Source organism: Chionomys nivalis, chromosome 16, assembly GCF_950005125.1.
Source record: "Chionomys nivalis chromosome 16, mChiNiv1.1, whole genome shotgun sequence".
NCBI lineage: Eukaryota > Metazoa > Chordata > Mammalia > Rodentia > Cricetidae > Chionomys > Chionomys nivalis.
In genome coordinates, this window is record NC_080101.1 from 65813118 (window position 1) to 65837112 (window position 23995).

General features: G+C 38.0%; 2 pseudogenes; both read right to left on the minus strand.

Annotated features, from left to right (window-relative positions):
- Window positions 1-869: 869 nt before the first annotated feature.
- Window positions 870-1389, minus strand: LOC130887798 (AP-3 complex subunit sigma-1-like; annotated as a pseudogene).
- A 9143-nt stretch (window positions 1390-10532) lies between these two features.
- LOC130887799 (krev interaction trapped protein 1-like) overlaps window positions 10533-23995 on the minus strand; it is a 55204-nt pseudogene continuing 41741 nt past the window's right edge.

The window sequence follows — 23995 nt, forward strand, 5'->3', positions numbered from 1 at the left end:
AGGCTCTAATGCCAGCAAAGGAATTGGTACTAGCAAGCAAAGAGCATAATTTTCCTTCTTTCATGTCCATATGTAGGCTTTCAGTAAAAGTGTGGCACAAATTAAAGGTATCTTCCTATTTCAAAGATCCAGATTAGAAGTAGATCTTCCTACTTCAAATTAAATTTCTTACAGATGTGTCCTCCAGTTTTGTATTTAGTTACCTCCAAATGCAATCAAGTTGACAACCAAGAATAACCCTCATGTGTATGTGTGCATGTGTGTGTGTGTGTGTGTGTATACATCTTTACATGTATGCATGGGCATGACTGTGCTCCTGTTTATAAAAGTCAGAACCAACCTTGGTGTTGTTCCTCAGGAGTCATCCAGTTTGTTTCCTGAAATTCTCTTACCAAGACCTGAGACTTGTCAATTGGCTAGGCTAGCTCTCCACTGAGCCCCAGGTATCTTACTATCTCTGCCTTCTAGGTGCTAATTTCATTTCTAAATGATAACTATGCTTGTTTTTTTATCTGTATGATTTTGTGCATGCATGAATGCATGCCACATGTGTGGGATTCCACAGCAGCCTGAAGAACATCGGATCCCTAGGAGCTGGTGTTAGAGGCAATTCTGAACCGTCCAACATGCATGCTGGGAACTAAACTCTGGACCTCTGGAAAAGTATTAAATGCTCTTGACTATTAAAAGAATCTCTCCAACTCCAATACTGAGATTATGAACATAGGCCACCTTGCATTTTTCTTACACGAGTGTTGGGAAATCAGACCTAGGACTTCATGGTTTATACCGAGCACTTTAATGATGGAGTTATCCCCCCATTCCCACAGCAACAGTTTTTAAATGATTGACAGTTTGTATCCGGGAACTTACTTCCCAAAATACCTTGGAAGATTCTCAGGAAGATTTATACTCTTTACAGCTGCTACACCATGGGCTGCAGCTCCTGCTTGGCTAGCCTCAGTTTCCCCCAGTCATTCTGTAGTTTGTGTAACAATCTCATTCATGTTGGTTTTCAATAACACTCCCCCACATCTGCAAGATTATTGAGAACCCAGTCTACATGGAATATTGAATCCATTTCACAGACCTTTTCAAAATGGTTGCCTAATGTTTCCACAAATATTTGAAATAGATCTAAAATGCCAAGCTCACTTTCTGAGGAATCCACACAGAAGACAAAATGTAGTGTTCCACAATGTCTATGGTTTGTTGGCAGATCCTATAATAATCATCCCCCTAAAGAACGACAAACATTCTTCCCTCATTTAGACACCAGAAGGACATCTCTCTGATGATCCGCTGCTGCTGATCTTCACTATATGGTTGACAGAACTCGGAGAGCTGCGGCATCCCATGAATGTTGAAGGTGTGGGTGGCCTTGATCATGGCTGGGCCAGGCTTCTGATTGGGCACCCGGGCCAGGGCTGAGATGGGTTTGCAAGCCCTGACTGCGGGAGCTTGCTGCTGCTGCCTTACTACCTGTCCCCTTCTGCACCTAGATTTGTTATTTTATTTTCCTATCCCTTATAACAAAGGCAATGTCTTATGTCTGAAAGACCCCAGCTTAGCTGCTGTAACGCCATTTTGCAAGGCTTTCACACAAACAAGTATTAGTTCAAGGTAAAGTCGGTACTCCTAGGCTGCCAAACAGAATATCTGTAGTCAGACATCAGGCCTAGAAGGGGAACGAAAAGTTCTGGGAAAAACCACATGTGCCCTAGATAGAGCCAAGTCAGCTATTATCAGATCTTCATGTCCCGGAGGAGAGCTTGTCCCCAAGTGAACCCATCGCCTCATTCAAACTGACCAATGAGATCCCTGTAACCATGCATCTGCTTCTCTATGCCTGCTTCTGCCGCCCTTTTCCTATAAAAAGACCTTCTCCCAGACTGCAGGCACGCAAGTCCTCCGAAAAGACTTTGCCGCCCACAGGTACCTGTGTATACCCAATAAACTTCTTGCTATTTGCAGCCAGTGAGTGGTCTCGGACTGTTCTTTGGGTCTCGGGGTCACCTCCTGAGGGAAGGTCCTCTCCGAGGGTCTTTCAGTATCCTCTTCATTTCTTCCACGTGCACAGCCTGTGTGGTACACTAATTTATTGCTATGTTATAGCAATATATGATTAAACTGATGTGTCTGTCTATTTAAATAAAGGTAAGACATACTATTTCAATCTGCTGTACTTGGAGTATGTTAATAACGTACTTTGAATATGTTTAATTCATGGGAATTGAAGTTTTGATGTTATTACTATTTGACAAAAACAGTGGCTATAATGTTGATGGTTGAATTTGACATGTTTTAACTTGAGGGTCAGAATGATAACATAAGGAAAGTATAATGATTGGAAACATAAGCATTAAGAATTTCATTTGCTATCTGAACAAAACAGAGTACATAATCTTAGGAGGTATTGGTCAATCCTTGCAGTATGGGTTTCTGTAAATGTGGAAGTTTGATCTACTCTGCTTGTACCATTTTCTTTTTTTTCTTTTTTTTCTTGAAAATAAATTTTTCTGCCTCCTCCCCACCTCCCATTTCCCTCCCCCTCCTCCTGCCCCGTTCCCCCTCCCCCCACTCTTCTTCTCCTCCCTCTCCACTCCCAAGAGCAGTCAGGATTCCCTGCCCTGTGGAAAATCCAAGAACCTCCCTCCTCTATCTAGGTCTAGGAAGGTGAACATCCAAACCGTCTAGGCTCCCACAAAGCCAGAACATGAAGTACGATCAAAACCCCGTGCCATTGTCCTTGGCCTCTCGTCAGCTCTCATTGTCCGCCATGTTCAGAGAGTCCGGTTTTATCCCATGCTTTTTCAGTCCCAGTCCAGCTGCCCTTGGTGAGCTCCCAATAGATCGGCCCCACTGTCTCAGTGGGTGGGTGCACCCCTCGTGGTCCTGACTTCCTTGTTCATGTTCTCCCTCCTTCTGCTCCTCATTAGGACCTTGGGAGCTCAGTCCGGTGCTCCAGTGTGGGTCTCTGTCTCTATCTCCAACCATCGCTAGATGAAGGTTCTATGGTGATATGCAAGATATTCATCAGTATGGCTATAGGATAGGTTCATTCAGGTTCCCTATCTTCAGGTGCCCAAGGAACTAACTGGGGACATTGCCCTGGGCACCTGGTAGCCACTCCAAGTTCAAGTCTCTTGCCAAACCTTAGGTGGCTCCCTTAACTAAGATATGAGTTTCCCTGCTCCCCTATCCAAACTTCCTTTATCCCCAATCATCACATTTCCCCAAATTCCCCTCATACTCTCCTACACACTTTTCTCTCGCCATCTCCCCTTACCCCCATCCCACCCCACCCCCAAGATTCCAATTTTTTGCCTGGCAATCTTGTTTATTTCCCATAGCCAGGAGGATAACTATATGTTTTTCCTTGGGTTTACCCTCTTGTTTAGCTTCTTTAGGATCACAAATTATAGACTCAGTGGCCCCTATCCATGGCTAGAAACAAATTATGAGTGAGTACATCCCATGATCTTCTTTTTGGGTCGGGGTTACCTCACTCAGGATAGTATTTTCTATTTCCATCCATTTGCATGCAAAATTCGAGAAGTCATTGTTTTTTTACCACAGAGTAGTACTCTAATGTGTATATATTCCACACTTTCTTCATCCATTCTTCCATTGAAGGACATCTAGATTGCTTCCAGGTTCTGGCTATTACAAATAATGCTGCTATGAACATAGTTGAAATAATGCTTTTGTCATATGATAGGGCATCTCTTGGGTATATTCCCAAGAGTGGTATTGCTGGGTCCAGGGGTAGGTTGATCCCAATTTTTCTGAGAAACCACCACAGCGATTTCCGAAGTGGTTGCACAAGTTTGTAGTCCCACCAGCAATGAATGAGGGTACCCCTTTCTCCACAACCTCTCCAGCAAAGGCTATCATTGGTGTTTTTTATTTTAGCCATTCTGACAGGTATAAGATGATATCTCAAAGTTGTTTTGATTTGCATTTCTCTGATTGCTAAGGAGGTTGAGCATGACCTTAAGTATCTTTTGGCCATTTGAACTTCTTCTGTTGAGAATTCTCTGTTCAGTTCAGTGCCCCATTTTTGAATTGGATTAATTATCATTTTAACATCTAGTTTCTTGAGTTCTTTATATATTTTGGAGATCAGACCTTTGTTAGTTGCGGGGTTGGTGAAGCGCTTCTCCCAGTCAGTAGGCTGCCTTTATGTCTTAGTGACAGTGTCCTTTGCTTTACAGAAGCTTCACAGTTTCATGAGGTCCCATTTATTCAATGTTGCCCTTAAGGTCTGTGCTACTGTGGTTATACATAGGAAGCGATCTCCTGTGCCCATATGTTGTAGGGTACTTCCCATTTTCTCTTCTATCAGGTTCAGTGTGTTCAGATTAATATTGATGTCTTTGATCCATTTGGACTTGAGTTTTGTGCATGGTGATAGATATGGGTCTATTTTCTTCTACAGGTTGACATCCAGTTGTGCCAGCACCATTTGTTGAAGATGCTTTCTTTCCTCCACTGTATACTTTTAGCTCCTTTATTGAAAATGAGGTGTTCATAGGTTTGTGGGTCAAAATCCGGGTCTTGTATATGATTCCATTGGTCGACTTCTCTGTTTTTATGCCAGTACCACGCTGTTTTCATTACTGTAGCTCTGTAATAGAGTTTGAAGTCAGGGATGGTAATGCCTCCAGAAGTTCCTTTATTGTATAAGATTGCTTTGGCTATCCTGAGTTTTTTGTTTTTCCATATAAAGTTGATTATTGTCCTCTCAAGATCTGTGAAGAATTTTGATGGGACCTTGATGGGGATTGCATTGAATACATAAATTGCCTTTGGTAGAATTGCCATTTTTACTATGTTGATCTTCCCAATCCAAGAGCAAGGGAGATCCTTCCATTTTCAGGTTTCCTCTTCAATTTCTTTCTTCAATGCCTTAAAGTTCTTGTCAAATAGATCTTTCACTTCCTTGGTTAGAGTTACCCCAAGATATTTTGTGCTGTTTGTGGCTATCGTGAAAGGTGATGATTCTCTTATTTCCCTCTCTGCTTCCATATCCTTTGTGTATAAGAGGGCGACTGAATTTTTGGAGTTGATCTTGTATCCTGCCACATTACTAAAAGTGTTTATCAGCTGTAGGAGTTCTTTGGTGGAGTTTTTGGGGTCGCTTATGTACACTATCTTATCATCTGCAAATAATGCAAGTTTAACTTCTTCCTTTCCAATTCGAATCCCCTTTATCCCCTTATGTTGTCTTATTGCTATTGCTAAAACTTCAAGAACTATATTGAAGAGGTATGGAGAGAGTGGACAGCCTTGTTGTGTTCCTGATTTTAGTGGTTGGCTTAAAGTTTCTCTCCATTTAATTTGATGTTAGCTGTTGGCTTGCTGTAAATAGCTTTATTTATATTTAGGTATGACCCTTGGGTCCCTAATATCTCCAAGACTTTTATCTTAAAGGGATGTTGAATTTTGTCAAATGCTTTTTCAGCATCTAATAAATAATCATATGTTTTTTTTCTTTCAGTTTATTTATATGATGGATTACATTGATAGATTTGCATATGTTAAACCAGCCCTGCATCTCTGGGATGAAGCCTACTTGATCATAATGGATAATTTTTCTAATGTGTTCTTGGATTCGGTTTGCCAGTATTTTATTGAGTATTTTTGCATCAATGTTCATGAGTGAGATTGGCCTGTAATTCTCTTTCTTGGTTGAGTCTTTGTGTGGTTTTGGTATCAGAGTTACTGTAGCTTCATAAAAGGAATATGGCAATGACTCTTCTGTTTCTATATTGTGAAATACATTAAGGAGTATAGGTATTAGGTCTTCTTGGAAGTTCTGGTAGAATTCCACATTGAAACCATCTGGTCCTGGACTTTTTTTGGAAGGGAGGTTTTTGATAATAGCTACTAATTCTTCATGACTAACAGGTCTATTTAGATTGTTCACCTGGTCCTGGTTTAACTTTGGTATATGGTATTTATCTAAAAAAGTGTCCGTTTCTTTTACATTTTCCAGTTTTGTGGCATACAGGCTTTTGTAGTAAGATCTAACGATTCTCTGAATTTCCTCTGTGTCTGTGGTTTTGTCACCTTTTTCATTTCTGATTTTATTTATTTGCAAATTCTCTCTCTGCTGTTTGATTAGTTTGGATATGGGTTTATCAATCTTGTTGATTTTCTCCAGGAACCAGCTTTTTGTTTCATTGATTCTTTCAATTGTTTTCTGTGTTTCTATTTTGTTTATTTCAGCCCCCAGTTTGATTATTTCCAGTCTTCTACTCCTCCTAGGTGAGGCTGCTTCTTTTTTTCTAGAGCTTTCTTGTGGGCTGTTAAGTCTCCAATGTGTGCTTTCTCTCTTTTCTTTACGTGGGCACTTAGTGCTATGAACTTTCCTCTCAGGATTGCTTTCATATTGTCCCATAGGTTTGAATATGTGCTTTCTTTATTTTCATTGAATTCAAGGAAGACTTTAATTTCTTTCTTTATTTCTTCCTTGATCCAGGTGTGGTTCAGTAATTGACTGTTCAGTTTTCATTAGTTTGTAGGCTTTCTGCGGGTAGCATTATTGTTGAATTCTAGCTTTAATCCATGGTGATCTGATAAGACACAGGTGGTTACTAATATTTTTTTGTAACTGTGGAAGTTTGTTTTGTTACTGAGTATGTGGTCAATTTTTGAGTAGGTTCCGTGAGCTGCAGAGAAGAAGGTATATTCTTTCCTATTTGGATGTTATATTCTATAGATGTCTGTTAAGTCCATTTGATTCATTACCTCCATTAATTCTCTTATTTCTCTGTTAGGTTTCTGTCTAATTGACCTGTCCATTGGTGAGAGAGGAATGTTAAAGTCTCCTACTATTAATGTGGGTGGTTTGTTGGCTGCCTTGAGTTTTAGCAATGTTTCTTTTACATACATGGGTGCTTTTATATTAGCGGCATATATATTCAGGATTGAGACTTCATCCTGATGAATTGTTCCTGTTATGAGTAGAAAATGTCCCTCTCCATCTCTTCTGATTGCTTTAAGTTTGAAATAAACTTTGTTAGAAATTAGTATGGCCACACCTGCTTGTTTCTTAGGTCCATTTACTTGATAAGCCCTATCCCAACCCTTTACTCTGAGTAGGTGCCTGTCATTGTGGTTGAAGTGTGTTTCTTATAAACAGCAGAATGTTGGATCCTGTTTTCTTATCCAATCTCTTTGTCTATGCCTTTTTATAAGTGAGTTGATTCCATTGACATTAAGTGATATTAATGACCAGTGATTGTTAACTCCGGTCACTTTTTTATTAGTAGATTTTGTGTGTTTCCCTTGTCTGGTGAAGGGTCTCTAGATGTCTGAGTTATTGTGGTCATTGTTGGACTCCTTGGTTAGTGATTTTCCTTCTATTACTTTCTGTAAGGCTGGATTTGTGGCTATGTATTGTTTAAATTTGTTTTTATCCTGGAAAATTTTGTTTTCTCCATTTATAGTGAATGAAATCTCTGCTGGGTATAGTAGTCTGGGCTTGCATCCATGGTCTCTTAGTTTCTTCAGTACATCTCTCCTGAACCTTCTGGCTTTCATGGTTTCTATAGAGAAGTCAGGTGTACGTCTGATAGGTTTACCTTTATAAGTAACTTGGCCTTTTTCCTTTGCAGCTCTTAATATTCTTTCTTTGTTCTGTATGCTTTGTGTTTTAATTATTATATGGCGAGAGGATTTTGTTTTTTGATCCAGCCTATTCGGTGTTCTGTGTGCTCCTTGAACCCTCATAGGTATATCTTTCTTTAGGTTAGGAAAGTTTTCTTCTATAATTTTATTAAATATATTTTCTGGACTGTTGAGCTGCATTTCTTCTCCTTTTTCTACTCCTATTATTCTTAGGTTTGGTCTTTTTATTGTGTCCCATATTTCCTGAATGTTTTATGATGAGAATTTGTTGGCCTTGCTGTTTTCTTTGATCAGAATGTTTATTTTCTCTATGGTATCTTCAGAATCTGAGATTCTTTCTTCTATCTCTTGTATTCTGTTTGTTATGCTTGTTTCTGTAGTCTCTATTTGTTTACCTAGATTTTCCATGTCCAGCCAGCCTTTTGTTTGTGTTTTCTTCTTTGCCTCCATTTCAGTTTTCAAATCTTGAACTGTTTCCATTATCTGTTTGATTGTTTTTCCTTGGTTTCCTAGGGTATCATTCACTGATATACTCAATCCTTCAAACTTTCTGTTATACTTCTCATCCATTTCTATAAGGGCATTTTTTACATGCTGTTTAAGGGTGTCAATCACTTTCATAAAGTGAATTTTTTTTCTACTTCTTCATGATTTAAGTGTTCATGTCCTCCTATTGTGAGGTTGCTGGGTTCTGGTGGTTTCATATTATTTTTCAGATTGTTGGGTGAATTCTTGCATTGGCGCCTGCCCATCTCTTTCTCCGAATGCTCTCCTATGGATCTTCTTTTACAGGATCAGGTCTCCTTGCCTACTGATGTACCTTCGCAGTGGTGGCTCTCCCCAGTGATGGTTTTCCTGGTGCTCCAGTGATGTCTCTCCTTGTGCCAATATAAGATCTCTGTGCCCAATGATGGCTCTCCTGGTGCCGAGATTAGCTCTCTGTGCTGGTTGGGTAGTTCATAAACAAAGCACCTACCTTGCTTGGTGCAGGCAGGCCAGTGTAACAAAGGAACTCCTGCCTGCCTGCTTGCCCTGAGGATTCGCTTCCAGCACCCAGACAGGTTGAGCTGGGTGGTGTTATGTGCCTGAAAAGGGAAGGGGCAGAAGGGAGGAGGGTTCTGTATGCAAGCTGGGTGTGATAGGAACAGAGAGGCAGTCTGCAGGGAGTAGAGTCCCTGCAGGGAGCCCAGGAAGGATGGGGGAATGGGGAACTTCTGAATTCCCTGTCCCGGGCTGCTGCCTCGGGTCACAAACTCACCCCAATGATGGCTTTCCTGGTCCCGAGATCAGATCAGGTTGAGCTGGGTGGTGTTATGTGCCCAAAGAGGGAAGGGGTCAGAAGGAAGAAGGGTTCTGGATGCAAGCTGGGTGGGATAGGAAGAGAGAGGCCCTTATTAACTCTTATAACATATATTAGCCCATTATTCTTGCCTGTGTTAGCCACATGGCTCGGTACATTTTTCAGCGAGGCAGTCACATTCTTGCTTCTTCTGTGTCTGGGCAAGGACTGCGGAGGAAGGGGCTTCCTTCTTCTTAGAATTCTCCTGTTCTCATTGACCCATCTCTACTTCCTGTCTGGTTGTCCCACTTGTACTTCCTGCTTGGCTACTGGCCAATCAGCATTTATTTAAAATATAATTGGCATAGCCTGGTCTACAAGAGCTAGTTCCAGGACAGGCTCCAAAACCACAGAGAAACTCTGACTCAAAAAAACCAAAATAAATAAATAAATAAAATATAATTTGCAGAATACAGACCACGGTCCTACACTAGTTGGGAGCCATCTTTCCCTGGTCTAATTAAAGAGCTCATCCACCAGCTTTACTTGGCTCAGTTCTGGTTGCACATCTGCCACATGGTCCAGTCTAAGTAAAGCCAGATTATTTCATCAGACACACAACTAACAAAGGGAGTCTATATACCCAGGTCAAACAGCAAAAACAAAAAAAGCACAATTGGCCAAAATAATCTCTCCCGTAAATCCACCAGTTTCAGTAATGTTCTCCCAGGACATAAAGATTTAGAAGAACAATCATAAAGTTTATCCAAGTATTCAAGGATTTAAAGAAGATACAAATACTTTACTGAACTCTGGGAGGATAACAATAAACAGTTGAGTGCTGTCCAAGAAAATGCATACAGCTGAATGAAAAATAAATCAGGATCTGAAAACTGAAATCAAATAAAGAGATAGAAGCATTGATGAGAACACAAGCTGAAATGAAGTTATAATTGAAAACTCAATATGCCAGTTAGAAAACCCAGGGAAACAGGGAAAGTCTCACAAGTAGCATGAATCAAGCAGAAGACAGGTATCTGGACTAGAAAATAAAAGGATCTAGACAAAAAAAAAAAAACAAAGAAAATAAAATTTAATTAACATAGGAAGAGCACACATGAAATGAGGGACACTATAAAAAGATGAAAGCTGTGAATTACAGGAATAGAAAAAAAAGAAGAGTTCTTGGGCATTCAATGTCCTAGGCCAGCTATTTAAAAAGATGAGTAAAGAAAACTTGTCCAACTAAAGACACCTATAGAGATACAAGAAGCACACAGAACACCAGTTAGACAAGACCAGAGAAGAAACACACAAAAGCATATCACAGGTAAAAACATCAAGAATCCACAACAAAGAAAGTATATTGAAAGCTGCAAGAGAAAAACAAAACCCCACAAGTTACAAATACAAGAAACACAAAATAACACCTGGTTTCTAATTAGAAACTCTAAAGTGAGAAGAACCTGAAACCAAGCACTCCTAGTTCCAAAAGACCACATCTGCAAAACTAAACTTCTGTAACCAGCAAAACTATCTGCCATAGTTGAAGGAGAAAGAACAACTCTCTATGAACCAAATGTCCTAAAAGAAATTCGCATTCAACAACAAAACATTAAGAAGAATATTGTAAGAAACGCTTTGAGCTAAAGAGAGGAATAAGTACAGCCAAAAGACCCTAGAAAGAAAAAGAAAAAAGGAAAGAAAAATAACTGCAAGAACACAAACCAACAAAACAGATCAATATGTCTCCAATCTACATATACCTTTCAAATATAACTTTAAATACTAAACTTACCAATGAAAAGACACAGACAAACTGAATGCATTAAGGAAGAAAATCCATCTATGTGCTGTCTAGAAGAACTCATTTAGCTAGTTAAAGATAGAGACTACCTTAAAGTAAAATGACAGAAAATGGTATTCCAAGCAAATAGGATCAAGAAGTAGGCATTGTTATCCTAATACCCAACAAAATAAACTTCAAGCTAATGCTAACCAGAAGAGACAAAGAAGCATGGAGGGAGGGCAACCCAGGATCAGGGTACAAGAGCCAACCTTGATAAAGTCTCAAGGAATCATTATTTTATATTTATCTACAGTTATACACAACACATGTTAGTATATACACACACTAGCAATAAGGAACCTCCTTTAGATGGTTGGCTAGGGAGTCCAGGTGATGCCCCAAACCAATATAGACTATTAATATAGCCCCCCCCCCCGCTGGTTGTCTCTGTGGGTGGTCTGAAGGTTGTCCCCTCCTGATGAAGACAGTACACAGTTAGGACAAAGGACTTGGATAATGTGAACTGGATCTGGCCTGAAAGCCCATGCTGTGGCTTAGCTTTCATAGTTCTAGAAAACACGATGCAAGCTGCCAAGGGAAGGACATGATTAAGCAGTCCTACCCAGCTGCAACACTTAGGGACCACAACAATCATCAGCATGGCGAGATATACATAAAGTACCAGTAAGTGGCATTTACATGTTAGTGGTAATCAACAACTGTCCAGTCAGACTTAAGGCTCAAGAGGGAAATCAGGCCTGGTACTAGAAACCTAGCTAATACCCTTGGCTAGTGACATCATGGACCTTAGACTTGAATGTACTATTGCCACTTTGTTAGAGCAGCGTGATTCCTCACTACATTCTAAACCTCTCCTTATACCAACACATAAGAACAACTACCACCTCTCTCCTTTGCCGGGAGGTAGTGGTGCACACCTTTAAACTCTCAAACCTCTGAGTTTGAGGCCAGCATGGTCTACAATGTGAGTTCCACGATAGCCTGGACTACAAAGAAAAACCCTGTCTTGAAAAACAGAAGAAGAAGAAGAAGAAGAAGAAGAAGAAGAAGAAGAAGAAGAAGAAGAAGAAGAAGAAGAAGAAGAAGAAGAAGAAGAAGAAGAAGAAGAAGCATTTTTCACAGATGGAGAAAGAGACCATCATAGGAAACCATAACTGGATGCAATGTAGAGATCAATGAATTATGGAAATCAAGCATCAACAAATATATCTACACCTCAGCTCCTACATGGCTCAGGGAACATTGAAGAGAGGGTGCAAAGATTGTAAGAATCAGAACATTTAAAATCCACGGTGAAACAGTCTCTCTTAGTAACAGTAAGTAAGACCTGGACAATGGCAATATCAATGAACATGTTACTATGGAGGGAAAAATTGTAAAGGTCTCTCTCACCCCTAGACAGAGAACTACAGTCAAGTGATGACTGCTAAGAGAAGAATTAGCCTCTTCCAGAAATGAGTCCCTTTTTTGAGTGTTCATTGTTGAGTGGTTATCCCAGAAACCTTAAACACACAAAACAAAAATTGCCTGGGCAGGCTGTATTTGTATATTTGCATACATGTGTGCATATGTATTTACACATAAATGCAATAATAATAATAAAAGAAAAAGAGGCTATTGACTTGAGAGGAGGAAGTGTGAGGTGCTGGAGGGAGGGTATCTAAGAGAGGCTGCAGGGAGAAAAGGGAAAAAAAGTAATGTGATCTACTTCAATTAACAACATATTATAAAAGGAATAGAGAATAAATTTACTTAGGATTCTGAAGAGAGTTAAGTAAAGGCCTCACTAAATATAGTGACTGCTTCAGATAGTATACTGGTCAAGAAAAGGGAAGAACTCTAAAAACAGGGAATAACTAATCAGAATGAAGAGAAATAAATGGTATAAGGAAGCATTTAACTGCTCTAAAACAAAGATAAATTAATCTGCCAAGTTTCTGGCTCCCTTAGTTAGGAAAGAAATCCAATTTTTTCTCAATCTTAAATATTAAATTTCATCAAATACTAAAGGTTTCTGGGAAGGTAAATGACTAACAATTTTAAAAAGAACCTTAGTAAAACTATAGTCTATCATCGTAAGTCCAAACTAATTTATCAGTACTTGCCTGTTTTGTGTGCATTATAAAGTTCACTTTATTTCCCATACTATGGATTTGGAAACAAGTCCCAGCATTTCCTAGTTGCCACATAAAGCAACAATACTTAAGGTACCTGCAGGAGTGAATCCAAATCCTGTTCTCTATCTCTCTGAGAGGCATGGCTCGACAAATTTAGACATGCCATAATTCTTGTCCATGGGCATCTGTGAATGTCTCTTTGCCTGGACACTAACACTGACCAACTGTCTGCCAAAGGAGATAATTGTAGCAGCTCAGACATTTAAGTTTATACAAAGACCCGGTTGAGAGAGTAACGGTATTGACTGTGATACCTTTCTTCCCAGAATCACATACTGCTGGGTTCAGTCATCCAATATACCAATGCATGAGAGAAACTATGCCCAGTAAATGTTTATACCCTGTAGTACTGTGGGAAAATCCCCAAGCTGTAACATGAGGGAAAGAGCTCTTAACACAAGAAGTCTGCAATGCAGACAGATTCCCATATTCAGAAGGCAGTATTTCCTATCGTATGGCAGATCAAACTGATGAGAAGTGTATCTCTGGTGACAACAGTCTTCACCACCTTGCTAGATGAGGTGTGTTCTCTACGAGATATGCATCCCTGATTAGTTGACCCTGAAGTAAGTGCTGAACTCTCACTGCATAGTCCAACCTCAGTGGCACTCCAGGGCTGGAGAGAGGTCTCAGGAGTTAAGAGCACTGGCTGTGCTTGCTGAGGACCCAGGTTCTATCCCCCAGCATTGCCATGGCAGCGCATATCACAACTGTAATTCTCCTTCAGGTATCCAGCACTCTCCTCTGACCTCTGAGAGCACCAGGCACACATGAGATGCACAGACTTACACATAGGTAAAACACCCATCACATAATATAAAATTTAAAAAAGAAGAAAGTCCATAATAAGACACAAAACAAAAAAGAATAAAATTTATAACACTGCTGAATATGATATAACCTCGACAAATCTTAATAAATTAGGGATTTTTTTTATCAAATTACTATCATAAATTAGGAAGATGTTCATGTACCTAAATGTGTTGAATATGATAAAAATAACTGTCAAGCTTATCTCTTACATGCTAATCAATTTGATTATAATAAGGAACAATATAGTATGAAGAATTTCTGTATTGGGCCAGGAGAGACAGCTCATCAGATAAGAGCACTCACGTTTCTTACTGAGGATCTGAGTTTGATTCCCAGTACCCACACTGGTGGCTCACAGTGCCTATACCTCCAGCTTGAGGATGATCTGACACCTGTAGCTTCTGGGGGCAACTGCACTCACAAGTATATACTGCAAACTTATAATTATGTTTATTTTAGATGCAATTAAAAATAAAAAAAATTAAGAACAAAATAACCCAAAGACTCCATGAAAGCAGTTATTCTAATGATTGCCATATTCCCTTCCACACTAAACCTCATTCCCTGAAGAGCTTCCTGTAACTAATCTTCACTTTTAATTGTTATTAAACACCTTTCATTTCTTAAGTCTGGAGTCCTCTTACCTCACCTCCTTCTAATCATAGTCTTACTATGTATTCTAGGATAGGGTAGCTTCAGAGTCATGATCTTCCTACTTCCTCCTCGGGTGCCAGGATTATAGATATGTATCACCATGCTTGGGTAAGTATGAGAAAAAAATAGAAAGTTGGCAGCAGCTTATAACTTAGAAGAGGACCCTCACCAGAATCTGCCCATGCTGGTGCCCTCATCTCAGACTTTGAGCTTTTAGAACTGTCCAGAAACAAGTACCTATTGTTTATAAGCCTCCAGCCTATGGTAGTTTGTTATAGTAGCCAGAAATAAGTCAGACACACAAGGAAAAGTCTCTTAATCTGAGTTAGCAATATCTGGCTCCTGTCTCTAAAGTTATCAATGGACTATTTTATTTTTTTAGAAACATATATGAGCCAGATATAGTAGCACATGCCTTTGATCCCAGCACATGGGCTTTGACTCAGGCAAATCTCTGTGAGTTTAAGGTCCGGTCTACATAGCGAGTTCCAGGACAGCCAGAGTTACACAGTGAAACCTTGTCTCAAAAAACAAAAACAAAATTCTCATATAGAAATACATATACAATCTGTATTTATGTAAATATATTCAATGTCTATAACTTTACACTAATATTAGCACATTTTATGAAGTTCAGTACCCTTTACACAAAAATATAATAAATAATTTTGTCATTCTACCAAAAATACTATTTGTTCTGTTGCATGGACAAAAGATATTATAAATACAAAAATATATTACACTTAATGTATATAGTGTATATCCATGCCATTTCTAGCTACTTCACAGTGATGGCACTGCTATTCCAGATAATACATGATATAGCTTAAGAACTACCTTTGATTCCATATTGAGGAGATGCAGTCCTTTTATATCCACTGCTAGATACACAGGGACAACTTTATGATTGCTTGGAATTCCTGTGTAATCATCTGTCCTTTGATAAAAGCTGCTCCATACAAGGGATTTCCCAGCAGTTCTGTAGAAAATGTGTTGCAGGTGATGCATTTCCTTCCTGGCACCCTCACTCCTGCTATGTCTGAAAACAAGGTAGAATAAAACGAGGTGTGACCTTTTTTCAATGCAAAGAGGACAACTAGCAATTTTTAAAACAAACGTCTCCAAACAAGAATGAAGTTATGGTGTATATTATCCCAAGTGGACTTTTCTCTTGTGGCCTTAATATTAAAAAGAAATAAGGTGAGATCCACAAGTATTGTCTAGGCTAATAGAAGGTAAGTGCTTTAAGGGCAAGGACAGTACATTATTTCAGTTTTACCTCATGACTTTGCCACAGTATTCAGCATACATAAAGTACTCAATAAAAGACTTTGTATTCCTAGAAATAAATACATCTTTTTATTTTCAGTTTTAGGCACTGTGAACTAGAAAATTTACTTTTAATTCTGGGATTAAGAATTTACACATTATAACACTAATACAAATGGCCTATAGTTTCTTCCATTTCTGGAGCAGCTTTCCTAGGGCTCATGGAGGTATTAGATTTATCCAGTGAGGCGCCTTACTTTTCAGTTTAGTAATAGGATGGTGGATTTCAGATTTTCTTCACTGGAACCACACATGTCAACATCCTTTAAATAAGTCATCTTTAGTACCTGAAGTACAATAATCCTCTGTAACAAATGGCATTAAATAGTGGAAATTTTAAGCTGAATATGATGTTTAAAAAATGCTCTACAGTCTTAATATCACCAAATTAGAGAAATGTTTTTCAATAAGCAGAAAATCTTTTCAAACTGAAAGATCACAATATAAAAACTTTAGATGTGTTTCAATCTGCTTCTCTCAAGGATTAAACATTAAACTATTTTCTATGGTGGGGTTATTAATTATCTGACTCACAGTTTTTGATTAAGTCAAATTTGTAGCCAACTTGTTTAAACACAAAATAAATAAATATAAAGCAAAACTATAAAGATAAATGATATCAAATACAGCAAACATAAGTAAAACTTAAAAATGCTTTACTAACCAAAAAACAACTAATGTTTTATAGCTGTCTTTTTCTTTTATTCAGTGTTTTGCATTAGTTAATTCTAAACCAATGTATAAACAGTGTGTCTGTTCTGAGACAGGGTCTCACTATGCAGCTCAGGCTGGTCTGATTTGCGACTCTCTGGTCTCAGGCTCACTGACTATGAGTAGGTGCCACCACGCCTGGCTAGCAATGGATAAAGTGTGTTCTGAGACAGCTCAGGCTGGTCTGATTTGTGATTCTCTGGCCTCAGACTCACTAATTATGAATAAGTGCCACCATGCATAAACACTTTGCAGTAATATCAAAACTGTGTTAGCTAAAGAGAATCTTGATATCATAAATCATGCACTGGAACAAATACTCACTTTAAGAAACCTTGTTTGTGTTTCTTACTCTCATAATTCCCATTAACTATTTGTAATGGCAGGCTAGCCAGTGTTATCAGGTTAGTATCAGAAGCTGTATAAAATCCCTTCAGGAAATGGGTCTTCAATCTTAAAAGAAAAAATGTATAATTTGATTATTAACATACAATTTACTTTTAAAATATACAACTTTTTCTTACTCAATATAATAAACTATAGCTATATGATTGTGTATATAAGCTCTAGAGGAGGGGTTGGCAGGCTTTGATTCTAAGGTTCAAACAATAATATTTTAAGCTTTATGAGTCACACATCTGTTGTAAATACTCCATTATAGTATAAAAGCAGCATCTCTTAAATATATATGGAAATTTGAACTTCATAAATTTCCACAGTATGATGTATTAAACTACTGATGTTCTACAAAATCTCCTCAGCCTGCAGACTGCATGAGAACAGGCAGCAGGCACACTGTGACCACAGGTAGTTTGTAATTTGCTAATTTATAAATATGATCACAGTATATAATGTTAATAATTTATAGCACAGTTTATCTAAATGTTTATATTCAGAAACATTTTCCTATTATCTATGCTTCATAAAATATAGTAGTGAACCTGGAAGACAAAATTGATCAATCCCTAGAAGGACAAACATAGTTGAAATAAGCTTTGTTTAAGGCAAGCACGTTTTTAACTTTACACTTTCAAATATATTAAAGGAAAAGCCTAATATTTTCTTACATTTTAAACAAAGTATCATATAGGATAAATAAATATTAGCAAAGCTGGTCTATACATATATTTCTACTTGGAAATAGTTAACAATTATAGTCTGAGTATTTCCAAATATAAGTCATAAATAAAGTCTTTATTGTAGAATGATTTTTATAAAGCAAATAAAACTATTTTTAGCTTATAATACTCCACTTACATAATGCTTAAAAAACAAGAGAAGCAGAATTTTCTTTAGAAATCATGATAACAGGAAGATTATTCTTCAAAGCAAAAAGACACCAATAAGAGTCAAAAAGAAAGTATAAACTATATAACACACCTATGAAAACCTGATTTTTGACAAAGCAGCAAAAAAATATAAAATGGAAAAAAGAAAACATTTTTTAACAAATGGTGCTGGCATAACTGGATATCAAGATGTAGATGAATAAAATAGATCCATATTTATCACCATGCACAAAACTCAAGCCCAAATGGATCAAATACTTCAACATAAAGCCAGCCACACTGAACCTCACAGAAGAGAAAGTAGGAAGTACACTTGAACACATTGACACAGGAGAACACTTCCTAAATATAACCCCAGGAGCATAGTCACTGAGAGCAACAATAAATAAATGGGACCTCCTGAAACTGAAAAGCTTCTGTAAAGCAAAGGACATGGTCAATAAAACAAAACAGCAGCCTATAGAATGAGAAATGATCTTCACCAACCCCACATCAGACAGGGCTGAACTCCAAAATATACAAAGAACTCAAGAAATTGGTCATCAAAAGAACAAATAACCCAGTTTAAAAAAATGGAGTACAGACCTAAACAGATATCTCTCAACTGATGTAGTAGGAGCTGCGGGCTGTGTTCCTGCCGTGCCAGCTCCTGGTCGCCTGGCTAGCTTATGCCCCGAAATAACAACACACAAACTGTATTCTTTTAAACACTGCTTGGCCCATTATATCTAGCCTCTTCTCGGCTAACCCTCGCACCTGGACTAGCCCATTTCTAATAATGTGTGTAGCACCCTAAGGTGCGCTTACCGGGAAGATTCTAGCCTACGTCCATCCTGGGTCGGAGCTTCATCGCATCTGCCCCAGAGAGGAGAGGCATGGAGTCTAAGCTCACTTCCTCTTCCTCCCAGCATTTTGTTCTGTTTATTCCACCCACCTATGTTCTAACCTATGAGGGCCAAGCAGTTTCTTTATTATTTAACCAATGGCCTTCCTCCATCAAACTGAGGAATCTAAAATGGCTCAGACACTAAAGGAAATACTCAATATCCTTAGCCATCAGAGAAATGCAGATCAAAACAACTCTGAGATTCCATCTTGCACCTGTAAGAATGGCTAAGATCAAAAAGACTGATGACAACTTATGCTGGAGAGGATGTGAGGTAAAGGAAACACTCCTGTATTGCTGGGGGAAGGGGATGTGAACTGGTACAGCCACTTTGGGTGTTAGTGTGGCAATTTCTTAGAAAATTAGGAAACAACCTTCCTCCAGACCCAGTAATACCACATTTGGGTATATACCCAAAGGATGCTCAATTGCACCACAAGGACATGTGCTCAACTATGTTCAAAGCAGCATTGTTTGTCATAACCAGAATGTGAAAACAACCTAAATGCCCCTCGATCAAAGAATGGATAAGGAAAATGTGGTACATTTATACAATGGAGTACTACACAGGAGAGAAAAATAATGACATCTTGAAATTTGCAGGCAAATGGGTAGAGCTAGAAAACATCATAGTGAGTGAGGTAATGCAGAAAGACATTTATCATATGTACTCAATCATAAGTGTTTTTAAAACATAAAGCAAAAAAAAACAGCCTACAAATCATAATCCTAGAGAACCTAGACAATAATGAGGACCTAAGAGAGACATACATGGATCTTATCTACATGGGAAGTAGTAGAAAACATGATGTCCTGAGTAAATTGGGAGCATGGGCACAATGGGAGAGGGTTGAAGGGGAGGGGAGAAGAAGGGAGGTGAGCAGAGAAAAATGTATACCTCAATAAAATCAATTTAAAAAACTGTGGTAATGTATATACCATAAAACTTACTATTTTAATCATTTGTAATCATAAAATCTAATGGCATTAATTATATTTTCAGTATAAGTGATATGCCCTAATCACTATTCCTAAGGACTTTACATCACTTGAACAGTGAACAGAGTCCTGAAGAAAATTAATGTTTGGCCTGGATGCAGCTCATCATTAGAGGTAATGTTTAGCTGGTAAAGGACTCAGGTCCAATCCCCACAACCCAATCAAATAAAACACAACAAGACAAGCCTCCTATTATCCCCAGCATAAGGGCTTTAGTAGTTTCTCATGTGTTTTCTGGTTTTATAAATTTAATTCTTTAACTAACATAAATGGAGTAATATACCATTTATCCTTTGGTCTTGTTTATCCACTTAGCATATTTTCAAGGCTCAGCCATGTGTCATATATTGCAAATTAATTTCTTTTAATCATTGAACACTATGTGTATATTTATTGCATTTTCTTGTCCCCTCATTTACCAACACTTAGGTTGCTTTCAATGTTTAAATTTACAGTAATATACACTAAATGATGTCATTTAAGTGTCCCAGTTCCTGTTTTCAAACCTTTCATGTATATACCTAAAAGTAGAATTACTTCATCAAATGGAAATGCATACATATCCCCGCCCCACACTGTGTGTTGATGTTCATGAGTGCAGATATGAACGTGAGGTTTTCTACCTTGTTTGACACAGGGTCTCTAGTTGTTTGCCAGTGCATACACCAGGGTGTCTGACTTGTGAACACTCAGGGATTATCTGTCTCTCTCTGTCATCCATCATATCATGGGAGGGCTGAGATTACAGATATGCACTACTGTGCCTGCCTTTTGTATGGGTTCATTTCCCAAGCATATACATAGATTTTAAAAAGTAACTGTTCAGTTTTCTAAGCAATCACGGATGCTTGTATAAGTGTACACAGCTATCCCACTGTCACCCGTAGAAGCTACTCTTTCTCCATCACATGGATTTGTCATGATTGTCAATATATCAAGGGGACATAGATGTATTGGTATGTTTCTGGACTTCCATTTCTAACCTTTTGGTCTACACACATTCATGTTTATGCTAATACCACAATACTTTGATTACTACAGCTTGTAGCATGACATTAAGTTATGAAATGTGAATACCCCAACTTTATTCTTTGTTTATGATTGTGTTATTTGAATAGATATATTTTAGTTTACATTACTAAATATGTAGGTCAATTTGCTATACTGTGAGCTAAACATAAAATATCTTTGTCATTGAACATTAATGGATATCTTTGCAGCTATTTATGTCTTACTAACTTTTTACCAATGTTTTGTACTTTCTGTGAAACTTTTTTCATAATTATTTATTATGTGTGTATTTGGACAATATGTAGGAGTCAAGTCCCTCCTTCCACTCTATTTTCCATGTATGGATCGTGGACTTTTATTTTTAGGTATTTCAATGTTTTAGACATCCAGTTAAAGAATCTATTAATTTTCTTATTATTGTGTGTGTGAGTTCAACCTCAGGTATCATTTCATGGGAACTGTCAACCTTGATTTTTAAGACAGAGTCTTTCACTAAGACTTTGACTTCCTAATTAGGCTGGTCTGGGTGGTCAGCAAGTCCTAGGGATCCATGTTTCTCCACTCCATAGTGGGATCATAAGTATGTTCCACCATGCCTGGCTTGTATGGCCACTGGGGACTGAACTCAGATGCAAGCACAGACGACAGAGCTACCTTCACTGCAGCTCTGGATGCTTTTATGTTTGTTGATATATAGAAATATAAAATTTTTGTGTGTTGAGTTTGTGCTCTGTAACTTTTCCAAAATAATTTACTAACTAGTTTAGGGAGTTATCCTGTGGATAATTAAGGATTTCCTATACATAAGATAATGTCACTTGCAAATAAGCAGTTTTTCTTTTTCCTGTCTAGTCTGGAAATCTATTTCATTTACTTCTCTAACTACAGGGTGTAAAATTTCCACCCTCATGCTTCATCACAGTGTTGAAAGTGCACATCCTGCCTTGCTCCTGATCTAGGATCAAGTGATGGACATGGAAAATCTAGGTAAACAAATAGAGACTACAGAAACAAGCATAACCAACCGAATACAAGAGATAGAAGAAAGGGTCTCAGATTCTGAAGATACCATAGAGAAAATAAACGCACTGATCAAAGAAAACAGCAAGGCCAACAAATTCTCATCACAAAACATTCAGGAAATCTGGGACACAATAAAAAGACCAAACCTAAGAATAATAGGAGTAGAAGAAGGAGAAGTGCAGCTCAACAGTCCAGAAAATATATTTAATAAAATTATAGAAGAAAACTTTCCCAACCTGAAGAAAGATATACCTATGGAGGTTCAAGAAGCATACAGAAACCAAATAGACTGAATCAAAAAAAAAAATTCCCTCACCATATAATAATCAAAACACAAAGCATATAGAATAAAGAAAGAATATTAAGAGCTGCAAAGGACAAAGGCCAAGTTACATATAAAGGTAAACCTATCAGACGTACACCTGACTTCTCTATGGAAACCATGAAAGCCAGCAGGTCCTGGATAGATGTACTACAGAAATTAAGAGACCGTGGATGCAAGCCCAGACTACTATAAATGAAGCTTTCATTCACTATAAATGAAGAAAACAAAAATTTCCAGGATAAAAACAAATTTAAACAATATGTAGCCACAATTCCAGCCTTACAGAAAGTAATAGAAGAAAAATCACAAACCAAGGAGTCCAACAATGCCCACAATAACTCAGACATCTAGAGACCCTTAAACAGCACAACCAGAAGAAGGGAAACACACAAAGTCTACTACCAAAAAAGTGACCGGAGTTAACAACCACTGGTCATTAATATCACTTAATGTCAATGGACTCAACTCACCTATAAAAAGGCATAGACTAAGAGATTGGATATGAAAACAGGATCCAACATTCTGCTGTTTACAAGAAACACACCTCAACTACAAAGACATGCACCTACTAGGAGTAAAGGAGTGGGAAAAGGCTTATCAAGCAAATGGACCAAAGAAACAAGCAGGTGTGGCCATACTAATTTATAACAAAGTTGACTTCAAACTTAAATCAATCTCAAGATATGGAGAAGAACATTTTATACTCATAACAGGAACAATTCATCAGGATGAATCCTGAATATCTATGCCCCTAATATAAAAGCACCCACTTACATAAAAGAAACATTGCTAAAACGCAAAGCAGCCATCAAACCGTACACACTAATAGTAGGAGACTTACACTCGTCTCTCACCAATGGACAGGTCAATTAGACAGAAACCTAACAGAGAAATAAGAGAATTAATGGAGGTAATGAATCAAATGGACTTAACAGACATCTATAGAATATTCCACCAAAATAGGAACCAATATACCTTCTTCTCTGCAGCTCATGGAACCTTCTCGAAAATTGACCACATACTCAGTAACAAAGCAAACTTCCACAGTTACAAAAAAATATTAGTAACCACCTGTATCTTATCGGATCACCATGGATTAAAGTTAGAATTCAACAACAATACTACCCCCAGAAAGCCTACAAACTCATGGAAACTGAACAGTCAACTACTGAACCATATCTGGATCAAGAAAGAAATAAAGAAAAAAATTAAAGTCTTCCTCGAATTCAATGAAAATAAAGAAACAACATACTCAAACTTATGGGACACTATGAAAGCAGTCCTAAGAGGAAAGTCGTAGCACTAAGTGCCAACTAAAAGAAAACAGAGAAAGCACACATTGGAGACTTAACAGCCCACCTGAAAGCTCTAGAAAAAAAAAGAATCAGACTCACCTAGGAGCAATAGAAGACTGCAAATAATCAAACTTAGGGCTGAAATCAACAAAATAGAAACACAGATAACAATCCAAAGAATCAATGAAACAAAAAGCTGGTTCCTGGAGAAAATCAACAAGATTGATAAACCCTTATCCAAACTAATCAAATGGCAGAGAGAGAATATGCAAATTAATAAGATCAGAAATGAAAAGGGGGCCATAACCACAGACATAGAGGAAATTCAGAGAATCATTAGATCTTACTACAAAAGCCTGTATGCCACAAAACTGGAAAATGTAAAAGAAATGGACACTTTTTCAGATAAATGCCATATACCAAAGTTAAACCAGGACCAGGTGAACGATCTAAACAGACCTCTTACTCGTCAAGAATTAGATGCTGTTATCAAAAACCTCCCTACCGAAAAAAAGCCCAAGACCAGATGGTTTCAATGCGGAATTCTACCAGAACTTTCAAAAATACTTAATACCTATACTCCTTAATGTATTTCACAATATAGAAACAGAAGAGTCATTGCCAAATTTCTTTTATGAAGTTACAGTTACTCTGATACCAAAACCACACAAAGACTAAACCAAGAAAGAGAATTACAGGCCAATCTCACGCATGAACATCGACGCAAAAATACTCAATAAAATACTGGCAAACCGA